Source organism: Natator depressus, chromosome 2, assembly GCF_965152275.1.
Source record: "Natator depressus isolate rNatDep1 chromosome 2, rNatDep2.hap1, whole genome shotgun sequence".
Taxonomy (NCBI): domain Eukaryota; kingdom Metazoa; phylum Chordata; order Testudines; family Cheloniidae; genus Natator; species Natator depressus.
The window spans coordinates 208328113-208346742 of NC_134235.1; the positions used below are offsets into that span (position 1 = coordinate 208328113).

The 18630-nt window shown below is 38.5% G+C and overlaps 1 protein-coding gene across 2 annotated transcripts in view; it reads right to left on the reverse strand.

The window, feature by feature from the left end:
- The window catches only part of AHR (aryl hydrocarbon receptor), a 91003-nt gene that overhangs the window by 60055 nt on the left and 12318 nt on the right, over positions 1 to 18630 (reverse strand). The gene's annotated exons all lie outside the window — the stretch shown is intronic.

The following is an 18630-nucleotide window of genomic DNA, read 5'->3' on the forward strand; positions in this document are numbered from 1 at the left end:
CACTTCCCAACTTTTAGCACACTTGGCATCTATAGTTTTTCCCTAAGCTTAAAACAGGAAACGATTGCAGTGTCTCACAACAGTACTGGCAAATGAAGATTTTCTAATGGTGACTTATGTACTGTAAAAATCTAAGTGTGACTTGAGGGAGAGCTGAACTAGAGGTCAACAGCAATGCTGATCTAGCAGAGCAAAACAGAACGTGGAAGGGACGAGCCCTTTCTACAAAACCCTGTGTTTATTCTCCAGATATAAACCTAGTTTTGTTTGCAGAGAAAAGTGGACCCTTAACTGAGAGCCTGAGCACTACAATGTTTACAGTGTTTGTACTTTTAATGCACTTAAACCATGTTAAGGGGCAGAAACTTTTAACTGCATTCCTGGCTCCCAAACTGCTGTTTCTGTAAGAAAGTTTTTCATAGGAATTTAAAGACTGAATGTCGCCATTACAGTTAGTGTGTCAGCTAAAGTTATACCAGTTAATGGCAGGAGTTCCCTAGTTAGTCCAGTAAGTGTAAGAGCTTTTGATGTGGACAAAACACATGCATGGAATTAAGCAGCAAGCCATCACTTCTGTCAAAAACTTTTAGCACGAGACGCACTACAAGCCCATCACCCATACTCTCCTATATGGGGTATTTAATTGGTTCCAGTATGGGGATTACAAGGCTCCATACCATATAACCCGTAACTGGCACCTGGGTTACGGGGCTCCTTGTCGTATAACCCATAAAGCAAGTTAGGCTCTCCTTAACCTACCCACTAGGACTCAACTCTCTCTGCACCCTAGCATTTCCCCTCCCTGCCCCCTCTCGCCCCCGAGGTCTGACCTCAGCCCACAAAAGCCACAAGGTCTTACCCTATCACATCAGCCAAAGGCCCATCAAGAAAACCCCAAGTCTTTTACCTCTGGGAACTGTTCATTTTATTCTCTCAACCAGCTACAGGGGGTGCCAGCAACTAGCTTGGTCACCCTGCCTGCCTGGTATCTCAACTTGACTAGAACAGATTTAAAGGAAAAGAAAACTGATCAGCTATTTCCGTATGTGGTGGTGGGGGACCGGGGGGGGGGGGGTGGTGGTGGTGGTGAGAGTCTGGATTTCATTAGCTTGCAAATAAGAAAAGAGTCATGTCATTTTAATAAGTTACACTGATATGCCCTCTTGACCTGCAGGAGACATACAGCATTTGATGAAGCAATTACCCAGTACTACACTAGCAGCTGAAAATTCTTCTAATTTGCCTCTAAATATATACATAGATGGTGAAACAAAACTACAGTAAGGTTCCTAAAACACTGTAAAGAACTTTGCATAAAAATCTGTTCTCACTATTACATTTTAGTACTTTTAGCAAACATACTATGACTTTTTATATTAGTCCTTTTCATACATTTTAGTCAATTCATTTGTCCCTCTTACTTGACATCAACAAAGAAAAACAGGAAAAACTTGCATCGTTTCAAAGGAATGGGATATTTTAAAATTTTATATTCCTTCTGTTAATGTAAAATAAAACTATTTCTTGCTTAGAATGGAAGCATGACTAGACCTTATATGGACAGCCTATAAAATTGTGAAAGTATCACAACTGAGCTGCATAAATGGATTTTTAATGCAGAAATCAATTATCTACCATTAATTCTTGTGACAAAATATGGCCACCAAAACCATATAATCGGGGGGGAAAAAGTATGTTCAATCACTTAAAAGACTATTAAGTCTTGTAGAACCATAGTGATAGGCTAATAGCCATTGGGAAGGAGTAAAGGGTATGTCTACACTGCACACCCCTTGTGGCGGTGCATAGAATTCCCATAGCTACATGCCGCAGTGAAAAGCGGACTACGTCCACATTATGGTGTGTAGTTACATATATCAGCGAAAGGCTCCGGCAGAGGGGGAGACAGTAAGGAGATGCCAGAGCCTTTCCTCACAATGGGAGAAAGACTCCGGCAGGTCCCTGTAGTGGTGAAAGGCTCCCACAGCAGGACACTTCACAGCTAAAAACAGCAGTTTAGATGGAAGACACTGCTATTTACGCCTTTGTTAGGGCATGCAGTGTATGCCAAAGTAATGTTGTAGACAAAGGCAAAAAGCTCTGTTTTTCTACGGCTAAAACAGAAGTCCCAGATATCTTTAACAGAAAACTAGGCTGTGGGAGCTCTCTCCCAGAAAAAGTACTTCAATATGTTGCCACCCTGGGTAACTCAGGCTTACCAGGGGGAGGTCCCAGCATGGACTCTTGTTTTTCCACAGGTAACCTTTCCCTAGTCGGCTGAAAGAGTTGTCAACTCATCCTGTTGAAAACATTAGCTATCATACGATCACTGTCTCTATTTTGTGGCTGAAGAAAAATACCGAATATTTTTCTTTCAGACCGTAAATATCGATCATAAGCCGGTTAGTTTATAAGCCTGGCTGGAGCTGCTCCAGCTTATCTCTGTCTTTGGCTGTATTTATAGGATCAGATTTGTTTTCCTCCTCCTATAGCTAGGAACAGGTAATCTACCAGGGCAGGGCAGGTTGCAGGAAACACAGGTGCCAACTTCTTTTCTAAAACATACATTTAACATGGGTTAAGGTAATTTAATGATAAAATACACAAACTAGACAGAGCTAAACAATGCTTTCCATTAGAATCACAAAAAATATGCTTGGATGTCTGGAAAATTCAGTAATAATTTACTCTTACATTTATGTACCTGATTGCATTTCCTCCCTCAGAACCTGGTGCCAGAACACCAATTTATTTCACTCCAAACCTTTATATAAAAAAAGGTATAAAAACCATAGATGGTACCTTTCTGGAACCAGTGCAACTGACCTAACACAAATACCATATACAATGTGTTGACATTCAACTTATTTTCTTAGCAGGCTTTCAAACAAAACTGACCCTGTGGACAAATGTAATAATTTTCATTAAACCACTTCAGTAATAACAAGGAAAAACAGTCAACCAAACAAAATCTACCCTTCAGAATCACATTCAATTACTTTATGAATTTTCTGCAAGAATAATCTGTCATCTGTCAAAATACAAAGGCAGATTTATTGGCTGGTTTTCATTTGTAAGTCTAATTAGTTATATAGTTCATCTTGCCTGTTCCGTTCAACATTTATGGATAAAACTTTATACATTTGGATAACTTCACTGTGTTGAATGTGTCTCTATTTCATCTTTTAGACTTACCAGTCACTGAACTGATTACTTTTATAGTTATATATAGGTAAGGTGGAAATGGTTACTTTTAGAAAAAGTGCACTGAAAGATGTGATCATTGTAGATTAGATAGTTTCATCTATGTTTTTCTTGATAAAAGTTCATTATTTTTCTTGAATTGCTGGAAACTATGCAAGTTTATAATTTAGATATGGATTTCCACAAGAGGAGGAATTTAATTTACTTGGATGGTTATTGGTAAAAAAGAGTGGCACCTATCAAAGTTTTATTATAGCTGTACAATAATAGGCTTATGACTGCAATAATAATTTCATCACAAATGATGGTACTAATTGGGCTCTCCTGGTCACCTTTGCTCCCCAGCTAACTGGTACATTCTTACATATTAAGACTGTCAAATGAGCCACACAATATGCCAAGCATTAACTTACTAAGTAACGGAGGAATAATCCTCCTGTATTACAAGGTACTTTTAGCACTGTAAGTGATCATCTTTGCTGTTTATCCCTCTATTGCTATAAAAAGTATACTTCTGAAGGCAAAGGAAGCATTGCCACAACTTGAAATACTACTATTAATGTTATAATTTGCATTCTGCCCAATACAGAGACTTCTCGTTTGATCCATATAATGCAACCATAGTTAGCTTTGTTTGTCATGAATTGTTACTAGCACCTAATGCTACTGTGATGGGGCGCTGGGCCACAGGCACGTGTGCATATGCCAGTATACCTATTACAGCCCTTTGACCCTTTAAAACCCGGAACTGCAGTTGAAAGCCACATGTTCTTAGTCATGTGTACTACAGAATATTGGATATAAGACTTTCTGCCCCATAGGTAGGGAAGCAGAAAGCCAAGGACCTGGAAGGGGAGCTCTCCACACTTGTCAGAGTAGATGACCTTAGAGCAGGGGTTCCCAAACTTGGTTCACGGCTTGTTCAGGGTAAGCCCCTGGTGGGCTGCAAGATGCTTTGTTTACCTGAGCATCTGCAGGTACGGCCGCTTGCAGCTCCCAGTGGCCGTGGTTCGCAGCTCTGGCCAATGGGAGCTGAGGGAAGCAGTGGCCCGGCCCATGCCGTTTCCCACAGCTCCCATTGGCTGGGAACAGTGAACCGCGGCCACTGGGAGCTGCAAGCAGCTATACCTACTATAGCTAGCAGCCCAAAGGAGCTTGTAAATAAAAAATGAGACAGCAGACAAACCTTTAGAGAATCAGGGGAACGAAGATTGAGAATTTCTCCAAGAAATTGGAACAGGAACGGCGAACTGCAGCCACTGGGAGCTGCGGGCGGCCATGCCAGTGGATAGTAAATGTAAACACTGTCTCGCGGCCCACCAGTGGATTACCCTGATGGGCCGTGTGTGGCCCACAGGCAACAGGCTGCCCACCACTGGCTTAGAGGAACAGATCAGATTCTAATAAAAGTTGGAGATAGAGCAGGAATCTTACAGATATTGTTGAAAAGCTTTGCAGAGGTTATCTGACAGATTTTAAGGAGGAAAGGTAAGTTGTTTGTGAACTAATATGGGTCAATTAAGTACCCTACAATTCTTGAAAAAACCTGCTAATTTATTACCTATAAAAAGTTCCACTCGTCACCCGTGCACACTTTTTCTTTCCTCCCTATGTCCATTTACAATCCTTGATCAAATGATCCTTTCCCAGTAATAAATTATTTTGTTTGTAGTGGTGAGGGGCAAGATTAGCACAGTTGGATTCCTTTTTAAGATGTCATATGCTCAAGAGGAAAATTAAAGGCAAGAAACTTTTTCATTTTCAACCTGAGGTGTGCAGACTAGGGCAATGCACCAAGATTGGGCAGAGGTCTATCTAGTTCAGTCCTTCCTCCAACAGTGGCAAGCACCAGAAGTTTCAGAGAAAGGGGCAAAAACCCTTTAAAAGGAGGCTTATGATGGGAATTGTCAGAAAACATAAGCAGAGCTACCAGTCTCACTTCCCCCTCACCCCTCCCACACACCTCCATCTAATCAAAACTGACTGGGAATTTTTCAATTAAATGGTTTTTCTTTGATATAACTTCTTCACTAGACTGTACCAGTTTTGATAAACTTTTAGTCAGGAAATGGTTTCTCATGTCCAGCCTGGAATATCTAGTCAAAATAAGAGAGACAACACCTGTCCTGAGAACAGCTAATAGACTGCTATCTAAGCATACATCTGGAGTTGGGAGACCCAGGTTCAAGTTTCTGCTCTGCCTGATTCAGACCTGGGACTTGAACCTCAGTCTCCCGCAACCCAGGTAAATGCCTTAGCCACCAAGCTGTTAAGTGTTGCGTGGAGTGGATCTGTATCTATCATTTTGATCAGAAAATTCATCCTATACTTAAGAAACCCTTCCCAACAGGTGGGGGTTTTTTTTGTTTTTTTTTGGTCAAAATTGGTACACTCCCAAAAAGAGTATGTTTTGATGAATTAGCATTTTCTGACAAACCATTTCAGTAAAAATCTCCCAGTGAGCTCTATATCTGTTGTCAGTAATAAAACTAACTTGTGTACTTCTCAGCTTCTGTGGATGTCTCCCCAACTCTTAGTTTAAACGCTCCCCCAAAATATATTTGTTTTTTGTTCCAGCAGTCTGATTCTGTTTTGATGGAGACTGAGTAGGCTCCTTCTTCCCCAATTGTTTCCTACTGCCTAATAAACTTAACTTTTTCATTTATACCATCTTATCAACCACACTTAGGCTTTATCTATACTAGCAACTGAACGACAAAAGTTGTCATTCAGAGGTGTTAAAAAAAAAAAAAAAAACCAGAAAAACACACCACGAAAGACAAAAAGTTTATAGACGAAAAGTGCCAGTGTGAACAGCGCTTTATCGGCAAAGCTACTGCCACTCGTTGGGGCTTTAAGGTTTTTGTCGGCAGGAGAACTGACAAACAGTGGCTACACTGCGCACCTTTTAGCAGCACAGCTGTAACGACACAGCCACGTTGCTAAAAGCTGCAAAGTGTAGGCAAAGCATTAGACTTGAAGTCCTTGTTTTGCTCCTCAAGCCAATTCAATGTCTAAAAAAAAAAACCCAAACAAAAAAGACCCTCCTACGAGATTTTTCTGTATCTACACTTCCGTGAACACTTTCGTTTAACAAAGCAAAAGGAGAGTGTCTGAGAAGGAAACCACTTGTCTAGCACAGTGCTCAGAAGTCCAATCAGCCACAATCTTCTCCTAAATGAGTGTTTCTTTCTAGATCACTGATATAGGAACTTCAACAGCAATGCAACATAACAGCTTATTATGAACTGAAACTCTATTTAAATCTTATTACAAGAAAAAAATTTTAGTCACCTGCAAAGCAGACATCCAGTCATTCCTGAATGAAAGAGTGAGTTAAAGGCACTTCAAAAGTTTTGCTTTTAGTTAAACCACAAAAAAAAAAAAATAGACAAATCAGATTGAATACACTTGTAAGATATTGTTCAGTAAAAAGCTGTATACTTGTTTTTGTCTAACTACCTGCAACAGAGTCAGATTTTTAGCCTAAAAACCAGACATTTAAATCAGGCACTGGATCTCTTGCGAGTTTGATGGCAGGTTCCAAGACTGTCTGGATCTGCTAAGATGGAGAAGAATGGCCAAGAATACCGGACTTGGGTTTCCACATGGTTACAAACCTGAGAATCTTTTTCTGCCACCAGAACTGAAAAGAATTATTATGACCATATCCCCAGTGCTGAGATTATTTGAGTCATGCCACACTTGTAATTGAATTTGGCACCACCAGGTTGTAGACGAGTATTCAACTAGTTTGCAAAAAGAAAAGGAGCACTTGTGGTGCCTTAGAGACTACCCAATCTAAGGTGCCACAAGTACTCCTTTTCTTTTTGAGAATACAGACTAACACGGCTGCTACTCTGAAACCTGTCAACTAGTTTGGCATTTTGTGCCAGCTTCACCCTCAGTAGGAAATGCTTCCTACTATGTTTGTATAATACAAATTTTTGGTGATAAGTGATTTTGAATAATCATATTTATAGTGCATTTCTCATACTATATCTTTTCCTCTATTCTAAATATCACTAAGTCAGGTCTGTAAGGCAAAGGGCAGTTCTATCCAACTAAAATCTCATAGTCCCCCCCCCCCGATTTATAATTTATACCACAAATAACTGCAACGGTCATTGATGGTTTACAGAGTAATGCATACTGAAGTTTTAATAACATACTGCACTAATATTATAATAAATGGTAGGGGAAGTGAATCACTTTCTTTATATCACCACCAGTAACTAGAACCTTATTTTTACAGAGAGAGAGAAAAAAAAAATGTAGCAGCTATGAAATTCCTCTGTCATGTAAACCCATTGACAAGACATGACTGAAGAATTAACTTTTGACTTTTTTTTTCCCCATGGAGTGTATTTTGGGATTTTGCAAGTTTTACTAATGCAAATATTCTGAAAATTCCAAGGGCTTTATAAAAACCTAAAGCTACAGCAGGTGTTGTAAATATGTTCGTCTGCAGAGTACTCTTTCCTTTGACTCACTCCTAGAAGGATGCAAATCTTGAGTCAAAAATTGTCAAAGCAGATAAGTATTTTAAATATATTTATTTTTTTAAAATGTAAAACAGGTGAAATTCACCTATGTGCTGAGGACCACACAAGGCCCATATACAACTGAAGCCCTTGCAATATGGCTTACACTGAACTTCACTGGTGCATAACTCTTGCACACAGAGGAGACTTTCATTTAAAATGAACATTATGGACACTTGTTTATGTGTGGGGTTTTTTATGTAGCTAGTATTAATAACTATCGAACTCTACAATTAATGCTTATTTAAGAAACAGTCTCCATTAAAAGGAGAACATTTATCACAATATGGTATTTAAAATACTGCAGTGTTTTTGTAATTAAAATAGGAAACTAATATTTTGGATACCATTTGGTAACAGTAGTGTTCATTTTTTAATCATTGGAGTGTGTAGTACTGCTAAATGTAGTATTAGTTTAGATCTGGTATCTGATCAAGTTTGCAGTCACTAGATTTTTTTCAGATCTATTACAAAACTTCAGTAAAATGTACAAACAAGAATACACATTAGGGCAGGCAGAACTACTCAATTCCTTTGAGGGTTGTTTTTTTTTTGAAAAGCTTTCCATGAAGAGAAAGAAATTAGGATTTCTATATGCTGCTGCAATATAAATTCATTACTGAATGAGGATGTGTATTACAATATACCATGTATTACCTTGAATAAATCATTTTACCTTTCTGTAACTCAGTTTCTTTGTTAGTAAAGTAAAGATTTACTGTACCATACAAAGGTTTTGTGAGACATAAGCCATTTGCTGTTGTAAAGCTTGTTGAAATCCTTGAATTGAAGGTGCTACAGAAGTTCAACATGTAATTTTTACTGGTCTGATTTTTCAGGTGTGCTGAACACCTATACAGTCACCACAGCCTACAAATACTCACCTTTGAAAGGAAGATCATTTATGGTATCTGAGTTTTAGAAACATGTACTATACCTCTTAGCCCAATCAGAGGTGGCATCCAGCAAATATGACTGAAAATGATTAAATTGTTAATTTACAAAGTAAGCTAGCTGCAATTTCCTAGAGCAGTTTCAGATAACCCTTTTTGTCCAAATTTAAAAAGATTACTTCATCTCATTTTAGTCTTAATGGTAAATTTTTGTTTTGAATAGAATGCCTTGTGGAAAAAGTTGCAGCTATTCTAACATCCAATCCATCATCTCACAAGGATGGAAGTCTTCCTTTTATAATCTCTGCAGTAGGAAACAAATGAACCCAGGCTAACCCAACAAAATTTAGTCTAGAAATACTGGAAGAGCACTTTTTATTTTTTTTTCTACTATTTTAGATGTCTTGGATGGCTGAAATCTTTTACCTTGAGGTTTGCTGATAAGATACGTGTTATGAACTAACCCATAACTATTTACTACTTAGCTAAACTAATACTTCTAAAATCTATACATATAAATTGATCTAAAAGTGTTTATTAATGTTTTTGATCATCTTAATTAATGAAGTACTTGTCTGGGATTGTTCTAAACTTTTAAAATTTTTCACAAAGCAACCACTTTTTAACCAGTAACAGCTTCATTAAAACATTTACTGAGTAGCAACTGTTTTAAGGGTTGACGTTTTTGTTTCATAGGGAAATAGATTATGTTATAAATGGCCAGAGTTATAAACTACAGAGCTCAACCATACAAGCAAATATCTTATTTCCTTATCACAGTATAGATAAAAATCAAACAGGAAAACTCAGACATTTCGGTTAACAAGTATGTGTGACAGGAAAATGCTGAATCATAACAGAAACGCAAAGCATGAAAAGGTGTTTCAGCCTTAACTGCTTATTATAACTTTAAAATTACATAAGATACTAGCATTTTTAACACTATTAAGTGTTTTTCCTGCCTTCTCTCCCTCCCCACAAAGAGTGATCTTTAGAATTACAAGGAATTATTTTTAAAACAGTATTCAACGAAAAGTTCAAGGTATGATATCCTGGCACAAAGTCAATGTGGAGTTTTGACATGGAATTTAATAGGACCAGGATTTCAACAAGGATCTTTATGTACCATGACATTTTAGATTTTACACCTCTTTGGAGTAGGGGCTGTCAATTATGGTTTGACCAACAAGCACAAGGGGAGGTAACCTGGTTGTGTTTTTTAGGTGCTACTATAATCATCAATGCCATGGAAGTAGAAGATTTTCGTAGCAGCATTTTGGTAATATTGGACTGAGGCAAGATGAGAAATGAGGTCCAAGAAAGGGGACTACAGTAATTGACACAGAAGATGACTTAGAAATAGTCAAGGCTGTTTGTGCCTGAAGAGGAGATACTTTGGAAGAAGCAACGGAGCTGGAGAGAGGCTGGATGTTTGAGGGAGGAAAGAGAGTAGGAAAGAAAACAGGTTGTAAGCTTGGGTGAAAGGGAGAATACTTAATTTGTCACCAGTGAGGAAAGGAGAGCATAAGGAGTGTTGTGGAACAAACTGAAAGGTCTAGTTTTTACAGCGTTGGATTTAAGAGGGCATCAGCATATGCTAGTGCTGATGTCAGAGGCAGTAAAGTGTCAAACTCAAATAAGAAGAAACAAATCAACTTGAATTTAGGATGTAACTTTAAATTGAATCAATGAACCCAGGAAATTAACTTTCAAAAAGGGGAACACAGTCATGGGACTTTAGGCCTAACAACCTGAACGGTGTCTGTAAACAAAGTGTTTATTTTTAAAACATTTCCAGAATTACAAATAAAATCCAAAGCTGTAACTAAGAAAGGAAGATGAACAGATGCTAATATAAGTCCAGGACTGCTTGCTAGGAACAGCTCTTTGGGCTTCCTCTACAGTGAGGAAGGAAAAAATAGAGTGTGAACCTCCTACCCGCTTAGTTTGCTCATTAGGCTCTCTGGCTCCCGTCTAGGTAAAAAAGAGGAAATCGAGGGGCTACTTACCTAAGGAGTTTATGAAGTGCTTAAAGTTCTTTTATTTGGAATTTATGTTTCATTCTTAGAAATAGTATTAAAAGTGTTATGTAACTGCATATATGTGGCATGATATAATGAATATATGAATTCATGAATATTATTCAATGGGGAATATGATCACCCTGATCTGGAAGTCAGGCACAATACAGATAGAGGAGACACTTCTTCTGGAGGCTTTTGTTCTGGTGAGAGAGGCTCTATTCCACTCCAGCATCATATTAAAGCTATCCGGATTGGAGCCAACCTGGTGAAATGGCAGCTGCAGACTGGACAAGAGCTGGCAGTAGAGGATGGTGGCTGATTGCTGTAGGCTAGATAAAGTCTAGGCTGTACTTGGTAGAGGTGGACCAGAGGGGAGACTGTCCATATTGCACCCCTTTGACTACTATCAAGTTAAACTATATTTGAGAATGTGGTTTAGATTTGTGATGGGTGTGCTTTGAGTAAGTGCCTTAACAAATAGCTAATACATAAGGCTAAGATTCTGTCACAGATATTTTTAGTAAAAGTCAAGACAGGTCATGAGCAATAAAGAAAAATTCACGGACGTCCATGACCTGTCCGTAATTTTTACTAAAAATATCCCTGACAAAATGGGGAGGGAGAAGGCTCCAGCACCCATGGCTGCTGCTGGGGTTCTGGGGTTGCCCCATAGCTCCAGAGGCTGGGCAGCTGCAGGTCCCAGTTGGAAGCTTCATGGCACTTCGCAGCTCCGCACCGCTACAGGCTGAAGTCATGGAGGTCTCTGGAAATCATGGATTCCGTGACTTCCACAACCTCCGTGATAAAATCGTAGCCTTACTAATAAACAACAAATGGAACTGGAGAAGCTCCTCGTTCTCAGAAGTGTTTGGTGTTGCTTAATTTCATTTTAAAATTCATTTTTTTTAGCCCAATATAAGTAGTTGTGTTTCAGGTTCCCACAAGACTTGTGTGCGCTTGTAAGAGCGAAAATGATACACTGTTAAAAGGTGGCCAAAGTTTTAGCTTTTGATTTCCTGAACCTGAAGTGCAGAAGTGTGGGAAATCATCAAATCGGGGCATATCTAGTGGGGTTCTGCATAGACTGGTACCAAGCCTGATACTATTCAACATTTTCATCAATGATCTGGAAGTAAATGTAAAAACATTGTTGATAAAATCTGCCGATGACACACAGATTGGTGGAGAGGTAAATAATGATGAGGGCAGGGCAGTCATACTGAGCAATATGATCATTTCATAACCTGGGCCCATTCATACAAAATGTGTTTTAGTACAGACAAATGCCAAGTTATCCATCTAGGAACAACGAATGCAAGCCAAGCCTACAGAGTTCAGGGCTGCATCCTGGAATGCAGCGACTCTGAAGAGGACCTAGAGGTTATAGTAAACAAGCAACTTAACATGAGCTCCTAATGCCATGCTGTGTCAAAAAGGACAAGGCAATCCTTGATGTATAAACACGCATAGTCAGCAAGATGACTTTACCTCTGTATATGGCCTTGGTGAAACCAGTACTGGAATACTGCACCAAGTTCGAGTGTCCACATTGTAAAAAGGATTTTGAAAAACTGGGTACAGAAAAGATCCACGAAAAATATTTGAGGGCTAGAGAAAATGATTTAGTGACAGATTTAACAAGCTCAATCTGTTTATCAAAGACAATTGAGTGGTGGCTTGATTACAGTGTGCAAGTACCTTCACATGAGATAATCCTGGGTACTAAAGGGCTCTTTAATTGAGGATAGAACGGCATAACAAGAACCAATGGCTAGAAGCTGAAACCAAATACATCCAAATTAGAAATAAGGCACACATTTTTAAAACAGTTAAAGCGATCAGCCACTAGAACAAGCTACCAAGGGAAGTGGTGGATTCTCTACCTCTTTGTCTCGAAATCAAGGCTGGATGTCTTTCAGGAAGATATGCTTTAGCCAAGTACAAGTTATGCTTTAATCAAGCACAAGTTATTAAGCTCAATACAGGGATAACTGTAAAATTTAATGGCCTGTGATATACATAAGGTCAGACAAGTTCTAATGTACTTTTCTGGCCTTAAACCCTATGAATGTGGGGGAAAGGTGGAGACCTGAACCAATTGTATTATATATTTTCAAAAGGACCCCTAGCAGTAATCCTAGACATCATATTGAAATCAGCCCTTTATACAGTCTAACACCTGACAAAAGTGTTATATCTACCAGTTAAGCAGCTAAAGTGGTGAGATCGCTCATCATGATGCTCTTAATAGTTTCATTAAAAAGAAAAGGAGTACTTGTGGCACCTTAGAGACTAACCAATTTATTGAGCATAAGCTTTCGTGAGCTACAGCTCACTTCATCGGATGTAGCTCACGAAAACGTATGCTCAAATAAATTGGTTAGTCTCTAAGGTGCCACAAGTACTCCTTTTCTTTTTGCAAACACAGACTAACACAGCTGTTACTCGGAAACCTCTCTTAATAGTTTCATTGTTACCTTGTGCCCATATCTGTTGTACACATCTATTGTCTCTTATCTTAGATTGAAAGCCCTCTTGCTGATGAGGCACAATGAAGTCATCCTACACTGAAGAATGTGTGTGTTAATTATTACATTTCAGAGTAAAATTAGGAAGTGCAACTTTAATGAAAAAAACCCCTTGAAGTAATTATTTTATGTTGTGCTGGGCTTGCCAAAATCACTTGCATAAGAAACTAATTCTTATGCATATGACTTGCATAAGAAACTAATTTTCAACAGAAACTTTCTTCAGTGACAGCAGAATACTGTCCAATGAGCAACAAAAAAAAAAAAGAGTGCCTATTAAAAACCACAGGAATTCATAGGAAAATGAAATAGACACCAGCCATATAAGCAACATGCAAATGTTTTAAGATCTTTTGATATACATATCTAAAATTACAATTCAACCAACAGCACAGTGCTTTTGTATTATGCTGGCAACATAGGCAGCTTGTTCCAAGTTATGCAACTGTCTCACCCTTATAATGAATTTAATTATAGATAATGCAGTCAACAATTGCCTTTGGATATTTTTGGTTATGACTAGGGGGTTACTTGTTCTCCATTCAGATTGCTGGCAGCTCATTACGTGAATATGACCAACTGCTGAATATCATCAGACTTAATTATATTATCATTTACAAAGCTGCAGTGCCACTTGTTTAGACGAAAGAAAATCATCATCACTGAGGCAGGCACGGGAGACTACCCTCTAATTATAATACTGTAGAAATTAAGTGCATCTTCGCAATTAGTTCTGTAATAGAGTACCTTTTTACGTAAATCTGCTGAGTTCAATGGTTTCTTAATTTCAGGACTATTGGAATGACTCCCACAACTTTAATTATGGAAGCACTACAGCATCTCCTTAATATCTGAGAAGCAAACAAGTACATTAAAAGCTTCTTGCACTCAATCTTTCTCAAAGCCATGGCTGAACAGTCTAAAAGTTAAATAAGATGATGTTTTATTGATCTTTTATTTTATACTTTATTTCTACTTAAGATGACTTTTTAAAAAAGTATAAAAATAGTTCCATCTTTCACAGACTTCCGTCTTCAGAAAACAGACATCCACTCTGGATTATTTAAACTTGGAAAAATGCAAGTGTTTTCTTTGAAAAAATATCTATTGTTACAGCAAAAAACTTGGGTTTCCTTTCAAGCAAGATCATATGATTACATGTTTATATTTTACTTTCCGCAGGAATTCACATACACCCCCATTTGCATCCTGTTATTCATTTAACGTTTCCCTTCACTTCAGCATGCTGTGTTAATAACATAAATGCAAAAGTTAGCATTGTGGTTAACAGGTTTGTTTTATACACAGAGTATTTCAGCTCACTGCACAAAGATTGGTGCTTCTTCATATTCTATGAGACACTATAGAGGGCACCATTGTTTTAAACTGCACTTTACATCAGAAAAAAAACTCATGTGGTACAGAAATCCTGACCTTTTCCTTTGGTGGATCAATCTCTGTTGCAACTAGGGTGACCAGATAACAAGTGTAAAAAAATCGGGATGGGGTGGGGGGTAATAGGTGCCTATATAAGAAAAAGTCCCCAAAATCGATACTGTCCCTATAAAATTGGGACATCTGGTCACCCTAGTTGCAACTTCTATAATTAATACACACAAAGTCTTTTAAACAGTGAAAAGGTTAGGGTTGTTCCCTACTCCTAATATTGCATCTGTCTGAATCTTAGACAGTTAGATTTATTTGTACTCTTCACTTTTATTAGTAACTATAGGTGTAAACCTTTACATACTTTGAGACAGATTCTGAGTTACCAACCACACAATGCTCTTAGAATGTCTTAAAGATATATTCAGTCAGTCGGTATGTGAGTCTTAACAAAAATGGTACAAAAAGCCCAATGCTCACAATTCCATCCGGAGCGATAAATGAAGACACTTGTCACAATTTAAGATGAACCACCACAAAAGATGAGCAATATTCTTAACACAGGTCTTGCTTCTCTTTTCACATCTAACAGAGTTTAAACTCTAGAATAAATGGGTGCTACACATTTACAAACAACTGTGTTGAAGACTAGAATGTCAGAATTTCTTTGTTGTTCACTTAGTTGCTGGAATTACAGACTGCCAAGCACAACAGGATGAAAATTTAATTTTTTTTTTTTTTTTTAAATCCTGTAATGTAAGGAACTGGTTTTTTTTTTTTTTTTATACACACATACATACACTCACACAAACACAGATGCAATTTGTACAAAAGAGCCTACACTCCATTTCACATATCACAAAGCCCTTCAGATATAAAAGTAACACTAATTGCCCTGTTGTAGGACTCTACAAAAAAATAAGCGTTTATTATTCAGATTGGTTAAAGACAATGTTTTATTAGCCAGGTACATATCTCTACAGTCTTCTCTAACAAAGAGAAATGTAAGTAAAACTACAATTTATTTTCGTCACCAGAAATAGTCATGAACATTCCAAATGAGCAGAGATTTACACACTTCAGTAGAAATTAGATCAGACACTGTTCAGACGACACTTCCTCCTCCCCTCCATTCTCCTCAGTTAGGACAATGAGTTAAATACCCAACTAGTTGAGCCAGAGGAGTTTACCTAAAGTCTGTCTAACAATACATGAAAGGAGTTTGAAAACTTTTTAAAAAACATATCAAATGCAACAAATAGCAGCCACACTAGCCTTTTCAAGCTTTAAAATACAAATAGTGTGAACTCTACTCCTTTATTGGGAAGCCGCAAGATAGTCAGTGATAAAACACACGTTAAGCTAAGGTGAGCAGAAAGAGGGGTAAGATTGCATAAAAATAAATTTTTGCAACAGTAAATCACCAGCATAAGAATAATAGGAGGTACCTGGATTTCATGAAAGATACCATTTTTCAATGTTACCATCCTTATAGTATAGTCAGATATCCTTAAATTTGTTCTTAATAAAGCTAATCTATATCCAAAAATGATTCCTCTCTTTTCAAATTTATCTCCCATTATCAATTTTTTCAAGACTTCTTTCAGGACACCTTAATGTTGTACAACGTGCACAAATTTTTCAAGTCTCAGATAATTCTAGTTCCGAATATGAAAAAACTAATTCAAAGTTACTGCTGTAACTTGCAGTACATGCACATATTTCTTGTAGCTTGAAAACAAACAATTCATATTCACCACAGACAGGCAAATTAATCAAAACTCTGCTAAAGAACCCACTACTATGCAACAAGATTAAATACAAAGCATATACCTGCAACTGTTCATCTCTAAATGTAGTACAATGTGCTGAATATATATTGTTGTGTGAAATGGCTTTCATCCCAAAAGATGGGATTTTCTGTTCAGTGCTGTACAACCCTGCTACAAATCTGGATCTATTTATAGACATGTTACATCCAAAAGTGCGATGCAGGCTTTTTTTGGTACCAAGAAAACTATTTCCAATTAATCACTTAAATGGATGGAAACTACCTCTATATCCAAGCTAGTCAGACACAACCAACACACATGAGACAAAAGTAGGGGGCTGAATATGAGGCTTTTGGCATACTACTGTACTGTGTGAACTTGGCTTAAGATCCTGAAGTCTGTGCAGGATTCATAAAAATCCTGGGCAATAACAACAGCAACCTCAGCACTCATCTCTGGACCTTGAAAGACCACATAATGTTTTGAGCAGGCAGAAAACTGCAAAAACTTCAATGGGAAATTCTGAAATCTGGTTTTGCCCTAAATCAGGACAAAGCCAAAATCCTGGAATTTTGGGTGAAAAAATATTCAGAAACATTTTGTTTTGATGAGGCTGAAGTGTTTTGTTTCAACTTCTATATTATAAATAATAACAAAAGTCAAAACAAAGCATTTCTACCTTATCAAAATGAAGCATTTCAAAAAAACTGCTGTGAAAGTTTCAATGAAAATTGGTATGTCCTATGAGATCTTTATTTAATCTAAACAGCATTTTCTGATATGTCATAGACCGGCTGCCCCCCCAAGCACGGCATAATGCCTCAAGTATCCGAGGGGTGGCCATGTTAGTCTGTAGCCACAAAAACAACAAGGAGTCCGGTAGCACCTTAAAGACTAACAGATTTATTTGGGCATAAGCTTTCGTGGGTAAAAAATCCACTTCTTCAGACACATGGTGCCTCAGTTTCCCTTCTCTCACAGGGCTCCTTAATAGCTCACCACCACAGTCCAAAGGTAATATACACACTCCCCTTCTGGTTTCCAATTTACTTAGTCCTAAGGCACTGGCCGTCTAGGCCCCCACCCCAGTTCAGTGTCTCTCTCCTTGAATCAGAAGTCCCCAGCCCTCCTTCACAGAGCCGGGTTCAATTCAGTTCTGTCTCTCAGTTCAGTGTGTCTCCTTCCGAGTCAGGAGTTTGGTCTTCCAGGACCCAATCCAACTTCCTTTACTCTCCGCTAGAGTCAGTCTCATTCCCTGAAGCACACACCTGCAGCTGCTTCCTCAAGCCAGCTACAGCTTTCCACCGCTTCTGTTGCACTTGGGCCTCCTAACTGGAGTGTTACCAGCTTCCACTCGAGCTCCCTTCCACAAAGACTCCTCCTGGAGTCTGTCTGTTCCTCCTTTATCTCCCCAGCCCTCACCTGAGTTAACCACATGACCTCATTCGTGCCTACCTGGAAAGCTGAACTGATCTTAACACAGGTGGGTTGAGGCACCATTTCCCCTTAAAGGGGCCAGCCCCCCATGATAGGATGAGAAATTGTTCCACCAAACTTTTTGACAACCTGTAGTGCTGAACAAATGTCATACGCTGTACTGTCCTGATTTACCACAAAAAGCACTGCATCGACTGTTTACTCAGAGAAAGAAAAATACACCTCAACTTTTTTTAAAAGGACACTTTGCAAAATTTACCAGGATTAGTTATCAATAATAATATACACACACACTATATGTGGGACTGCTAACAACCAGTCAAGACAACCTAGAGCAGTGGTTCCCAGTCTGTTGGTCACGACCCCGGCTCCATTAGCAGATAGGGTGGCAGCAATCCCGAGTGGGTGGAGAACAGCATTTTACAAAATACGTGCAAGGTCATGCCACATGGAGGATGCGGTTTTGCTCAACAAAATGGAACCCTCCATACAGTGTGATCTCACACACAGTGTGTGTGCGCGTGCAAGGCCATGCTGTGAGGAAGACACCATTTTGTAAAGGAAAATGGCACCCTTTATGCAGTCTGATCTTAGGTGTACAATGTGTGCAAGGTCTTGCTGCATGGAGGATGCCATTTGAAAATGGTGTCCTCAGTGCTGTCTGGTGTCACAGAAAATAATACATCTGAAAATGAGGTTATACAGAGAAAGTGTTTGGGATCCACTGACCTAGAGGAAGTACTTTGATGAAAAGAAAAAGGCAAAACTATCTGGAAGATAGACTTCAGTAGCATGATTATCAATGGTAGTGAGCAATAATATCTGACCACATTACACTTGTA